This window comes from Leuciscus leuciscus (assembly GCF_965113295.1).
Source record: "Leuciscus leuciscus genome assembly, chromosome: 13".
In the NCBI taxonomy this organism is placed as follows: Eukaryota; Metazoa; Chordata; class Actinopteri; order Cypriniformes; family Leuciscidae; genus Leuciscus; species Leuciscus leuciscus.
The window spans coordinates 2,647,886-2,662,759 of NC_138737.1; the positions used below are offsets into that span (position 1 = coordinate 2,647,886).

Genomic DNA, 14,874 nt, shown 5'->3' on the forward strand with positions numbered 1-14,874 from the left:
ACACACACACACACACACACACACTCTGCTTATTCCACACACACACTCTGCTTATCACACACACACTCTGCTTATCACACACACACACTCTGCTTATCACACACACACTCTGCTTATTCCACACACACTCTGCTTATTACACACACACACACACACACACACACACACACACACACACACACACACACACACACACACACACACACACACACACACACACACACTCTGCTTATTACACACACACACACACACACACTCTGCTTATTACACACACACTCTCTGCTTATTCCACACACACTCTGCTTATTACACACACACTCTCTGCTTATTACACACACACTCTGCTTATTACACACACACTCTGCTTATTACACACACACTCTCTGCTTATTCCACACACACTCTCTGCTTATTACACACACACTCTCTGCTTATTACACACACACTCTCTGCTTATTACACACACACTCTGCTTATTACACACACACACTCTCTGCTTATTCCACACACACTCTCTGCTTATTACACACACACTCTGCTTATTACACACACTCTGCTTATTACACACACACTCTCTGCTTATTCCACACACACTCTGCTTATTCCACACACACTCTGCTTATTCCACACACACTCTCTGCTTATTACACACACACTCTGCTTATTACACACACTCTGCTTATTCCACACACACTCTCTGCTTATTACACACACACTCTGCTTATTACACACACACTCTCTGCTTATTACACACACACTCTGCTTATTACACACACACTCTCTGCTTATTACACACACACTCTGCTTATTACACACACACTCTCTGCTTATTACACACACACACACACACACACACACACACACACACACACACACACACACACACACACACACACACACACACACTCTGCTTATTACACACACACACACACACACACACACACACACACACACACACACACTGCTTATTAAACACACACTCTGCTTATTAAACACACACTCTCTGCTTATTCCACACACACTCTCTGCTTATTACACACACACTCTGCTTATTACACACACACTCTCTGCTTATTACACACACACTCTCTGCTTATTACACACACACTCTGCTTATTACACACACACTCTCTGCTTATCACACACACACTCTGCTTATTACACACACACACACTCTGCTTATTACACACACACACTCTGCTTATTACACACACACTGCTTATTACACACACACTCTGCTTATTACACACACACACTCTGCTTATTACACACACACACACACACACACACACACACACACACACACACACACACACACACACACACTCTGCTTATTACACACACAGGGACGCACAGCAGCACACAAAAATGCCAAATATTAAAAATAAAAGGATTACAATGTAAAAGATTAATATTGTGCACATAAAGCTTGTCTCGTAGATCTTTAACCTCGCGCGCGAGCAGAGCTCTGGAGAAGCGTTCAGATGAGACTCTGATTGGTTTATTGGACGTTACTCCCTAAACACACCCATTACTGAGAATAGGGACAACCATTTTCCAACCATTTTTCCCGTCGTTAAACTAGCAAAAGTGGATTGGGACACGCACTAAGTGCACTTTAGACCATGCGCTTAGATTGTTAAAATAGGGCCCTAAATGTTCAGTGAGTGACGCACAGTTTCTTCAGTAAATGTACTATAATGCATCGAAATGTCTAAAAACATGGTAATATCATAGAGGTCTTTGGTAATTTATCCATAATCATTCTCATTCTTAGACTTCACACATATCAGAACTATCAAACTCACGCAGATAACGGACAAAGATTTGCTTTATTTTCAATACCGACCTATGCCTTGTCAATGGACCAGTTTGGGTCACATAATTATTCAATTATTTGTATATATTTTATTGATCTATTTCTATTTATAAATATGTGCAGATTCAGGCACCGCACATGCTTCACAACATTATTAGTTTTAGTCTTTTGTCACTAATCTTTTGCTTTAGTGCACCACTAAGAAATACCCATTTTAGATTTCCAAATCATCCAGTCAGTCTAGGATTACATGAAGCGATTGAGAATATAGAAGAACTGTGTGCAAGCGTACCTTGGAAAAAGCTGTTTTAGAAGCAAAGAGATGTTATATAAAAACTATTCATGCCATTATATAAAAAATAAATAAAAAAAACACTTTAGTTTTCCCTTTCCTTTAAAAACATCCTTAGTGCATTTTTTCCGAAAATGCTTAAAACCTTTCAAAACATTAGTTTGCATGACAGTTGTTTTGAGCATTTTGGAGAAGTCGCCACAGTTCTTCTCTGGATTAACTATAAGGCTTTAGTCTCCGTTGCTTCATATGTACAAAATTTGCAAAAGGATTGTTTGGAAATGTAAAATGTTTCCTACAACACATTAATGCAAAAGATAACTGTATACTGAACAGCACTGTATATACAGTAGAAGCATGTACTAAAGCTTGGGATGAGTATGATAAAAAAAAAAGAAATTACTTTTGCAAGATGCATTAAATTGATCAAAAGTCACAGTAAATACATTTATGTTATAAATGATTTATACTTCAAATAAATGCTGTTCTTTTGAACTTTCACAAAACAATCATGAAAAAAAGAAGTATCATAATAATCAGAAATGTTTCTTGAGCAGCAAATCTGAAAATTAGAATGATTTGACACTGTGACACTGAACACTGGAGTAATGACGCTGAAAATTAATAAATAATAAATTAATTTTAAAATATATTCAAGTGGAACATACTTTTTTAAATTATAATCAGAGTTCCCACAGCTTGGTTAAGTTCAAATTCAAGGACCTTTCAAGGACTTTCCAGGTCCAATACCCTCAAATTCAAGGACTTAATGTGGGGACACATATCAAGAGAGAGCAAGGTTACATCGTGTTGCCTCGTAAGATACATTGTTACAGTTTTCATGTGTCAAACACAACTATGCAAAAAAGCTTTTTTTGCATTTATTTTTGGCCATATGACAGAGATCTGATATTCTATTTGTCGTATTTCTGTTTTGCGGTATATATAATATATATATAATATACAATATTCGGTACATCCTATTCTGTATTCTAAAATTATCTGATATTAAATGCATGGATTTATTGAAAAGAATTAGGCTCATGTAACCAGAAAGATATATGTATGAATATGCTTTTAAGTTTTTAAAAATAAAGTGCAAGATTACATTCTTTGTAATCTTCTTTGTTGAGCCAAATATTTTGAAACTTGCATTTTCCAGGCAATGTGTGTCTGTGAAACGTCGAGGTACCATCGTAATAGTTTTGTGCGTACGTAACGCGAAACACGTAGCGTAACGAATAAATGCGCGTAACTAACGTAAATCAAGCAAGCTAGTGTGCATAGGCCACGAAGTGTTGGCGAAATAACACATTAGCGGACCGGAGGGAATAATATGGAATTTTTTTCCAGAAAACTTCTTGCACAAAATAAATTCAAGCACTTTCAAGGACAAGTATGTTAATTTTCAAAAACTTTCTAGGGCCTTGAATTTTATTTTTTCAGATTCACAAACTTTCAAGGATTTCAAGGACCTGTGGGAACCCTGTATAATATAATATGTCATAATATTACAGTATTTTTGATGGAATAAATGGAGAGCATAAGAGACTTTGTTCAAAAACATTAAAAAATACATTAAAAAAATCGCACCGACCCCAAACTTTTAAACATTAGCCTACTGGATCAGTATTGGCCAATAAAAGAAGCACAGAGTTGCATATACTAAATTATATATAGTGCTAAAATACGACCACCATTCATTTTTCATATGTTCTTCAACACAAATCACTACCGGACGTGTTTGTAGTTACTTTGAGCCTGTCGAACGTGTGGAGATCACAAAGATCTCTCTCATCCTCACACGTTTGTTTCATCTGGAGAGAATGATCTCTTTCTTGCCACAGCGCTCCGACGACATTCCCGTCCTTCAATGCGCTCCCGTTCCATCTGCCCACAAGACTCATGGGATTTCCCTCGGAGTTCTTTCATGTCCAACAGGATATAAGACAGGAATCTCAGATAATGCCGGTGTGGATGAGAGAGGCACACGCTACGGGAAGTCCACCTCAGAGAAAAGTGTGTGTTCCTCCTTTAGCACGATGTCAGCCGGTAAACGACGAGCATATGCTGGAGAGGAGAGTCCAGGAGTTCAGATGTTCACTGCAGGACATTCACAGAAGAGTCAGAAGAGGACATTTGGTGTGCAGAACTAAGAGTTTTAGTGCACTTACCTGGTCACATTTGGTGGAGTGCTGCTCATAACATCCAACATCAGTTTCAAGATGGTTGGACTTGTAGAAAAAGGACAAAAAGCAACATTATAACTTAGGATGCATAATTGGTTATACCTGTACACTCAGCAAGTGCCAAATGTGTGCACAATTGGATCTTGCCAGCAAGCTCAGTCAACATAATACATGTTTTAAACTAAAATTAAAAAGACCAAGAAGTGATACGAACAATTTAAATCAAAGTCTAACACACTGTCCACAAAGAAAACATCTGTTGACCTGTAAGAGTGGAAAAATGAGGATGACAAAGTTGTTTTTCTGCAGATCTCAATGAAGTGACACGTAAACCACCAAAATGCAATAATAATGAAGGAAATCTAAGTTTAGTGTCTAGACTTTTGACAGCATGTGCTAAATTGATCAATTCAAATCTAAACTGTGACAGAAAGTAGTCTTTGATAATGTCTAAATATGCATGCAAATGCAGTGTGCAATAAAACACTGTTCTCAGCAACAAGGATTTATCCAACCCTGTTTCATTATTTTTTTTATGATGGATAAATTGCAGAAATATTTATTTAATTGAGATATATATACAAAGCTCTGAACTTTGATAAAGAAGAGAAACTCTGGCTCTTGAAAGCTTGAAGAGTCAGCTCCACCATTTCATATTAATGCTCCCAACAACCACCCAGAACACCTTAGCAACAACCTAGAAACCACCCAGAACACCTTAGCAACAACCTAGAAACCACCCAGAACACCTTAGCAACAACCTAGAAACCACCCAGAGCACCCTAAAATATCTCTCTCTCTCTCTCTATATATATATAAATATATAAATTACCAGTAATTACAAATGTAATCAATAACAAAAACATTTTAAATAAATATAAGCATAGAAACATTTTTTGTTTTTAATATTTTTCACTATTTAAAAAAAAACAAAAAAAAAACTAAATAAACCAATAAAATAATTAATTAAAAAAATATTGAAAGCACACGATATTTAAAATTAATGCACTGACATGTGGGAAATAATATCACTGTCATAGGGACAAAAAATGTTTTACAATAAAAATAATGCAAGCTTAATGGCTTTTTGGATCATTTTGGACTCTATCTGTACCTATTTGTGAATAAACATACTTAAGATGTCATTTTGGCTGATTTCGTTCTTGATTGTGTTGAAACTCTTTCTACTTCTATAACACAAATCCCCTTTTTACAACCCCCTTTCCGTTTCCAGCAGGGAGAATCCCATAAAGATGTGTAAGAAATGTCGGACAAAATAAACAGCAGAAACATGAATACGGTACATTAACAGATCGATGCGGAGTCAATGCATGGGCGACTCAAAGCGTCTGCTTGCACTCCAAAAAACCTTTCCTTTTGACTCTGCTCCTGTGGAAATCATTATTCATATCCAGACACATTCTTTTATTGTAACACATTGGTTAGTAAATAAATAAATAAATAAACACCACCCTGGAAAAAGCCCCCACAGTAGTTACGCTCTGAGCTTTGATAAAAGAAGAGAAACTCTGGCTCTTGAAAGCTTGAAGAGTCAGCTCCACCAGTCGAACAGAAGAGCCCTACAGCGAGCCACGCATTCGCTCCTGCATGGTGGGCCCAAATCAATACACATTAACAGCTTAAAAGAAATGGGAGAGAGGGGCTGCGTTTACGCACCGCATCTCAATAATATCGACGGGTATGTGGTATTATATTTGTAAGAGAGAGGCAAAGAAAGACCTTGAGAGCTGCACCATTGTATTGATGGGCTTTTGCTCTTTGCCAAAGAGGAAGCACTTTCCAGCCCGCTCTTTAATCTGAAGCAGGTCTGATGGGACTCGAGGAGGAAGACTTCAGAGCGTGCAGCGGGGGAAAAAAGCAAGCCCCGCTTTCTCTGCGTAATGACGAGAAAGAGGAGGAATGATAAAAACCAAAAAATACAAAAACAAACAAAGCTGAAAGAAAGCATCAGTACAGTTGGGCTGATGAGAGATGTCCGTGAGTGTTATTGTGCATGAACGCTCGTAAGTGCATGACAAGACGTCTATAAAAGCAGAGCGGAAATATGGACAAAAATGTTCTGGTCTGGCAGATTCTTCTAGCAACAAGACAACAAGAAGTTGAACTAATATTTTCAAAACATGGACTGAAGACAATCATAGTCAATGGGGTTTGCTGAGGTGAGACTCACAAGTACTAGTGCTCACGGTGATTTGACGAGACCTCTAACAGTTAGTGTTAAAGTTCAAATCACAACTGCATAGAAAACCCTAGAAACCACCCTGAACACCTTAGCAACTGCATGGCAACATCCTAGCAACCAGCCGGAACACCCTTGAAACTGACTGCATAGTAATGTCCTAGCAAACAACCCAGAACACCTTAGTAAATGCATAGCAACACCCTAGCAACCACTCAGAACACATTAGGATTTGCATAGCAATGCCTCCACCAACCACTCAGAACAGAACACATTAGCAATTTCATAGCAATGCCCCCAACAACCACTCAGAACACCTTAGCAACACCCTAGCAACCTTCCAGAACACCGCAGCAATTTCATATTAATGCTCCCAACAACCACCCAGAACACCTTAGCAACAACCTAGAAACCACCCAGAGCACCCTAAAAACTGCTTAGAAACCACTAGCAACCAATCCGAATACCTTAGCAACTGCATAGCAACATCCTAGCAACCAGCCGGAACACCCTAGAAACTGACTGCATAGCAATGCCCTAGAAAACATCCGTGAACACCTTAGCAACTGTATAGCAAAGTCTTAGCGACTACCCAGAACACCTTAGCAACTGCATAGCAACACCCTAGCGACCACCCAGAACACTCTAGAATCATGCCGAAGAGTTTAACACTCCAAATGTCTTCAGAAAATGCTAAATTCTAGTTAAAGTACAGTGCAGAAGTATGGGGAATTGAATGTATAATCACATTTTGTGGGCCAAATAAACTGATGTTCATCTATGAATATTTTTATGCTTTTAATATGTTCCCTAAAGATTCAAATATTGTACAAAAAAAGCCATCAACAACATAATAAGTATAAGCGCCTGTGCTGTTTCGGTGCAAGACCCTTGGGCGAGGCTCTAGAGGGCCAGCAGGGTAAATGCTCCTGTCCCTCACTGGGGTGGTAAATAGACCATGTGATGTGGCAAGAAACCCTGTAACCCCCACAGGGGAGCGGATCCCCTCCCTCACTGCACTCTGATACCCCTCCTCGCTCCACTGGCTGTGAGACCCTCAGCATTCCTCCAAACCATCCGCACTAAACCGGCCCGCACACACACCCCATCATGGCACAGACACGCCCACGAGTCACCCTGGCCTTTAGGGATCAGGCTAGCCATGGTGTTTGCCACACACACACACACACACACACACACACACACACACACACACACACACACACACACACACACACACAGCAGCACTGGGTCACCGCTCAAGCCCACTGACTGACCCGACAAAAGCCGACAACTGCTCTCTGTCTGTTAGCATTAGGGCGGCCGCAGCTGAAGCAAGGTTAATCTTCCCACTTTATTTGGGGGTTTTGGATTCTGTGACCCGCTCTGAACACACTGCTCCAGCCACCTGTAGACTGGAATGCTTTCAGAACCAAAGAACAGATCAGAGTTCTGGAGGAAAACTATGAATCGTAGTTAAAATTTTATATATATATAGCAACTTTACATAGTTAAAACAACCTTAACAATGTGTGTGTGTGTGTGTATATATATATATATATATATATATATTTTTTTTTAATCTACGATTCATTGTTTTCCTCCAGAACTCTGATCTATTCTTAGATCAGAGCAACTTTACATAGTAAAAACAACCTTAACAATATATATATATATATATATATACACACCATATTTATGTATTACATTTTTCTCCAATGTACTTCAAATAATACCATAGTAGTATTAAAGAAATCTTTGCAGTATCATATGCAAATACTATGGTACACAGATTTTAGTACCGTGGCATATATCAAAGTACTATTGTATACCATGGTATCGCTTTTGTGAAGGATGGTCCAAAATCCTACTATTTTTGACCTACTTTTTGGTAAGTGGATGTCGCTGTGGTCCTGAATCAAGATGACAAAGACAGATGTAAATAAAACGCTTCCTGAAGTCTCTTTCTGCTTGTTCCTCCTACACACACACACACACACACACACACACACACACACACACACACACACACACACACACACACACACACACACACACACACACACACACACACACACACACACACACACACACACACACACACACACACACACACAGGGCCTGAGCTTCACTCCTGTGGGATTTTCAAGGGCAGTATTTCAAAGAGCCATGCTGTGCTTACATCAGTCAGAGAACAGTGGAAGAACCAGGATTATGGGTTTGAACCATGAGCGCTCAAACACACGATTAGCGCCAGATTCATGGCTTTAATGATTTTGCATGTTAATTTCTCATTTTTTCGACATGCACATTAAAGGCACAGTATGTAAGTTTTCAACTCTTATTCAAATGATGCCGTGAGTGAGTGTGGAATCATGGGAGTTGTCGTCTTCAGCGCCTCTGCCGATGTAAAAGCGATGTAAAAGCACAGAAATCGTGTCATGGATGAGCTAATATATTACAGATTTATTAAGCAGGGCATGTTCTTATTATGCTTATATGCCGCAGTCGCCGCTGACGCTCCTTTCGCTTTGTTGTTTATGTTTATTTTGCGATTAAAGTTACATTTAAAGTGCGCCTCCTTCTTCCCTGAACTTGAACTTTGTTACAGTTGCGTTCGATCACTTAAACCAACATTATTTTATTTAATTCCAATAAAACACCCACAAGTGCTGAATTACTACTCGTACAGGTCACTATCAATATCATATTAATAAAAGCTGGATGACTTGTGTTGCTAAATGGCATCCAATTCATTTAAAGCAGTGGTTCCCAACCTTTTTTTGTCTGAGACCCCCTTTTTCCCAAGAAAATATTTTAGGGCCCCCCTTCACATTTAATGATATTGATATGCTCTTGTACAAAATATGATGTTTTCAAACAAACGGCATGTTTACTATAAACAGATATGTTTATGCACAAATAATAGCCTATAATATTGAAAATACAATAACAAAGGCCATTAGTAAGCCTAGGAGTAGCCTATAAATTTGCCCTTTTTTAAATGCAATAACAAAAATATCAGTATTCACACTTGTGTGTAGGTAAAAAAAGAATGAATATAGGCTATTACTAAATGACTTCTGTCTGGGGCCTCAATACTTGCATGTTATTTGTGAGGCTTTATCAATGTGAGGCTTTATTTTTGAGGCTTTTGGCGCTATAGCGAGCGATAATAAACTTGCGTTTATTAACAGAATAATGCGTCTTTCGGAAGAACATTGTAGCCGGAACTACTTCTCTCTCTGTGTGCGTCTATGACGAGTCACACAGGTACTGGGCTACTCCGCAGTAGCAGCGATCCGAACCAGGGTAAAATAGTCCCAATGTAATCACTTATTATAGGTGTACCATAGTGATTCAGGATAAGACAAAAACACGGTTTGGAAAATGGATTCATGATGAACTCGCTCATTATATAAATTGTGAACAGAAAAAAGTTAAGGACTTTTATTTAATGCAAATTGCTCAAAACTTTTCAAAATATGACGCGACCCCCCACAGAGCTCGCTGAGGCCCCCTTGTGGGCCGCGACCCCCCTGTTGGGAACCAATGATTTAAAGCATTGTGCGGTGGAGAAAATGCTTTTATTTTATTATTATTTTATTACTGTTACTATAAATAAAGCTCTTTCTGATTATGCCATGTAAGCCACTTGACAGAATAGTGTTGTCTGATTTACTTTTTTTTTTTTTTTTTTACAAACATGTGAGACGTAAATCAAGAAAACAAGAGATGCACGCAATAAGACTAACCGTGTTGAGCTATAAAACAATGATTCGTTTTCTGTTAATAAAGGTATCTAAACAGCTGCTCATCTGTCTAATAAAACGCATAATGGGCCCTATTTTAACGATCTAAGCACATGGTCTAAAGCGCACAGCGCAAGTTCACTCAGTGCGTGTCCGAATCTACTTTTGCTAGTTTAACGACGGGAAAAATGGTCGGCGCTCCCGGCGCATGGTCTAAAAGGGTTGTCCCTATTCTCTTAATGAGTAATGGGTGTGTTTTGGGATTTACGTGCGTTAAACCAATCAGAGTCTCATCTCCCATTCCCTTTAAATGCCAGTTGCGCTCGTGCCATGGCGGATTCGCTATTTACATGACGGAATTTGATAGTGGAAAGACCGAACGCGTCTCCAGAGCGGAAACGGATCTGCTCGTGCGCGAGGTAAAAGTGCACAAGCAGAACATCTACAGGACAAGCCGGATTCCACCATATCTTTATGTACACAATAATAATCTTTTATTTTAAATATCTGGCATGTTTGTGTGCTGCTGTGCGTCCCTGTGTGTGTAATAAGCAGAATGTACATGCGTTGTGGACCCGCCTATAGGCGCACATTACTAACGCGCTCTTTAAATAAAAACAAAAAAGATTGCGCCATTGACTTTAGACCAGGTTTCAGTTGGTCGATGGCTCAGTCTATTTCTGTTCCTCAAAATAGCAACGCTCCAACAATGCGCCAGAACACACCTCGTTTTCAGACAAGCAGCACATGGGCGCACAAATGGGCACAAATGCATTTGCTATTTAAACAACGTGGCGCAGGACGTGAAAATGATAACTGCGTCGGGCTGAAACTAGCAAAACACACTGCGCCACACTTAGGGTTGGGTACCGAAACCCGGTTCCAATAGGGAACCGGTTCCGACGTAAACGGTAGTAACCAGACCGAATAAGAACGCAACTTTCGGTGCCTGATTTCAGTGCCTGACTTTTTTCACCGCCCCCTATAAAACATCTCGCGGCACGAATGATTCAATAACAAAACATCTCCAGTTAACCAGCAGAGCATTCATTTCGTTCGTTTGTTAAATAAGAGACGATCTAGCGCTGAAAATTCTTTTCTCTTGTGGCTCGCGCACACCGCACTCGGACGCGCGCTTCAATACGTTGCAGAGATCGATCTATTTATGAGGCGCCGTCTATATAAGAGTATGTGCTTGGAGAGTTTGTGTGTGCGTGCTCGTGTCTCAGATGAGTATGTGCGCGAGTTTGTGTGTGTGTGTGCTCGCGTCTCAGATGAGTATGTGCGCGAGTTTGTGTGTGTGTGCGTGTGTGTGTGTGTGTGTGTGTGTGTGATGTGCTCGCGTCTCAGATGAGTATGTGCGCGGTTTGTGTGTGTGTATGTGTGTGTGCGTGAGCGACTTTAGATGTGACGTTGTGCATTTCATATAGTTGGAGCATTCAGCAGTATACTGCTACATGTATGTGTGACTACTTAGTATGTGTATGCAAGCGTTTTATGTGTGCGTGAATGAAGTTCGATTTAAGCCCTAGGCGGCGCCTCATATCTATTCGTTCTGGTGAAATCACAACATATAATGCACACAAAGTGTCCCTGCTTGATATACAACCACTGATGAGCATTATCGGTTTAAAAAAACTACGCATGCGGATTAGAACCCAAAACCTCTGACATTCTTGACTAAAGTTCAAGTTCAGCTGCAGTGTTCCTCTTCGGGTAAGTCTAGTATTTTAATGCCAACTGCAAATCTTGCATATCAGGTATGAAGTATATCAAGTATATTTATATGAGGCTATACTTTGTGTGTCAGATATTTCTCTGTTTTGTAAAAGTCTATAATATATAATATGTAATATAATTGATATATAATATATATAAATAATATTAGAAGACAACATTTTTATCTTAACTTAAGTGTTTTCGGCTACATCAGCACAATTTTTAATTTAATCAGAAATCAGAAAATCTTTTTCAGAAAACACACACAGATATTATTTTTTTGATAAAGTGTGTGCAGTTTCGTTTTCTTAAGTACCGGTTTAAGAACCGTTTAAGCACCGGAACCGTTTGAAAAATACAGAGTAGGTACTGGTATCGGATAAAACCCAACCAATACCCAACCCTAGCCACACTGTGCATTGCGCCAAAGAAGATATTTTGAAAAATGTCGGTAACCAAACAGTTGATGGACCCCATTGACTTCCATAGTATTTTTTTTTCCTATTATGGAAGTCATTGGGGTCCATCAACTGTTTGGTTACCGACATTTTTCAAAATATCTTCTTTTGTGTTCAGCAGAAAAAAGAAATTCATACAGGTTTGAAACAACTTGAGGGTGAGTAAATGATGACAGAATTTTCATTTTTGGGTGAACTATCCCTTTAAAGCATCTTTAGTGTTTCCATGGTTTCTCGGGAAGTAAAAAAAAAATCGAGGGTAACACGGATATGACGCCATTGACACTGGTTAAAATTGCTGATTTATCTGGATTTAAAAATTGTTGGAAACATTTGGGATAATGTAAGTACTCAAGTCAACAAAATATACGGATAACATTGCTCTAGTGGTTTTTGGATATTTTAATCTAAAAAAAATCATACATATTGTGCCTTTAAGTTTCATGAGCAGTAAAAATAGACTAAATTATCTTAATATATATTTAGTGATTTCATCTATTTTCACAGACAATCGCATTTGTGGGACGCTTACATATTCCTCTGCCATTATCACCTTCTGTTTGTTGTAATCTCACAGATTTTGGTGTGAAGCGGAGCAGAAAACAAACCAACAAAAAACATCAAGAAGCCCGTTGATACTCATTAACGGAAACTTCATGTGGGAAATCGGTTGCTCAGCAGAGGAAATATCCAACCTTGAGTTCCTTTCATTAACCCTCCATGTTTATTCATTAATGCTGCCTCTTACACTTTCAACACAAGCTGAGAACAACCAACTGATACACAACACTATGTTTTTCTTTCTCTCTATAAACAAAGAAACACTGTGTTGTGGAAGACGTGTTTGTCTAATGGTGACACGCACACATGGACTAATCAACTCCTCGTTTGCAGTTCTGAGCGGTTCTTCAACCTTCTTTCCAGCTGTTACAGCAAACAAACTTCAAACGAAACTCAAGGACTCCAGTTCCTCTTCAAAAGTAGGTTAAAAAGGATCTTATCTGTTGCAGTCTCCTTATAGTGCCTCTTTAGTCAGGATGTATAAGTAAAGAAAGACTTTTAAGCATACCTTTATATCTTAATCACCATCTGACAGTGACACGCTCTATTCAGACTATATACAGATCTTGAAATCTGGAGATCGCACAAGCATTATGGAGCACAACATCTCTCAATCTGTTTTACCATCTATCCATCTTTCTGTTTATCTAGCAACCACAACACCCTTTTCACTATACCAACATCCAGCAACACACTTGCTGCGTCTAAAATCACATTCTGTATAGTAGATACCACATTTGGTTTGAAAATTACTTCGCAACCATTAAAAAAAGTATGTTCTATAGTATGAATGTGTGTAGTATGAATGAAATCCAGACGTACTACATCCACAATGTTGTCAGTGTCTTATGAGCTTGTGCCATTCATAAATCCTCAAATCCTCTAATCCTCTAAAGTGTCCATCGAATGCACACTTCAGAATCTCACCGGAAGTACTAGGACATCCGAGTACTTCTCCTCGACTGTTTTATGAACACTATGAATTTGTCGACTCACACACTGTTTTTCACCTACTATATAATACAGAAGCAGTAGGGATGTTCGGAAGCATGTTCGGCTTGTGTTCAGGGTAACGCATTACAAGTAATGCCAGTAAAGTAATCAGATTACTTTTTAAAGTAACTAGTAAAGTAATGCTTTACTTTAAAATGTAAAAAAAAAAAAAACAAGCAAGCCCAGCCCAAAATGAGAAAAAGTAATGCAAAAGTAACATGTAACGTATATGTAATGTAAAAGTAATGCATTACTTTCCATTAAAAGTAACTAAGTAACACAATTAGTTACTTTTTTAGGGAGTAACGCAATATTGTAATGCATAGTGAAACTATTATAAACTTACAGATACTTTTAAACATTAATATAATGTTTGCCTTTTTAGTTTTAGTTAACAACACATATTTGATATAAAATATATTTATATAAAAGGCTACATCATCAAATCAAACTGGAAATTGAAAATATTTCACTCAGAAAGTGCAACATGCAATATGGCAGAATAAGTCCTGCCTTCTAAATAAAAGAGCCAATCGGCAACTGGTAAAGTCATAGTGTCACTGCAGCTGCTGTTTGAAGCTCCGGCTGGCATTGGTTCTTCACATGTGCAATGGCCGGTCTGGCCTGAAAAATGAATTTTTTGGTCATGATTTGAGTGTTTAGAAACAACATTTACAAGACCGTTGCTGTCAGATTTCATTGGTGATTTCAAATATGATATTTAATCGTAAACTTGGAGAACAGCTTTTGGAGAATTGGATGTCTCAAAGAGATAGGAGCTGCACTTGCATGACTTCAAAGATGGCCGCCGAGTCAAACGATTTGCCTGGACTTCGGTAAAAGTCATCGTTTTTATTAGCAACCCATTTTATATCCGTAACGCACCACATT

At 38.7% G+C, this 14,874-nt stretch overlaps 1 long non-coding RNA gene across 1 annotated transcript in view; it reads right to left on the reverse strand.

Annotated features, from left to right (window-relative positions):
• Positions 1-3,284: 3,284 nt before the first annotated feature.
• LOC309513264 overlaps positions 3,285-14,874 on the reverse strand; it is a 14,273-nt gene continuing 2,683 nt past the window's right edge. Inside the window, exons 2-3 of the long non-coding RNA XR_014211389.1 lie at positions 4,286-4,345; positions 3,285-4,214 (exon numbers count right to left, since the gene is read on the reverse strand). This is a non-coding gene — a long non-coding RNA (uncharacterized lncRNA). The remainder of the gene's footprint in view (positions 4,215-4,285; positions 4,346-14,874) is intronic.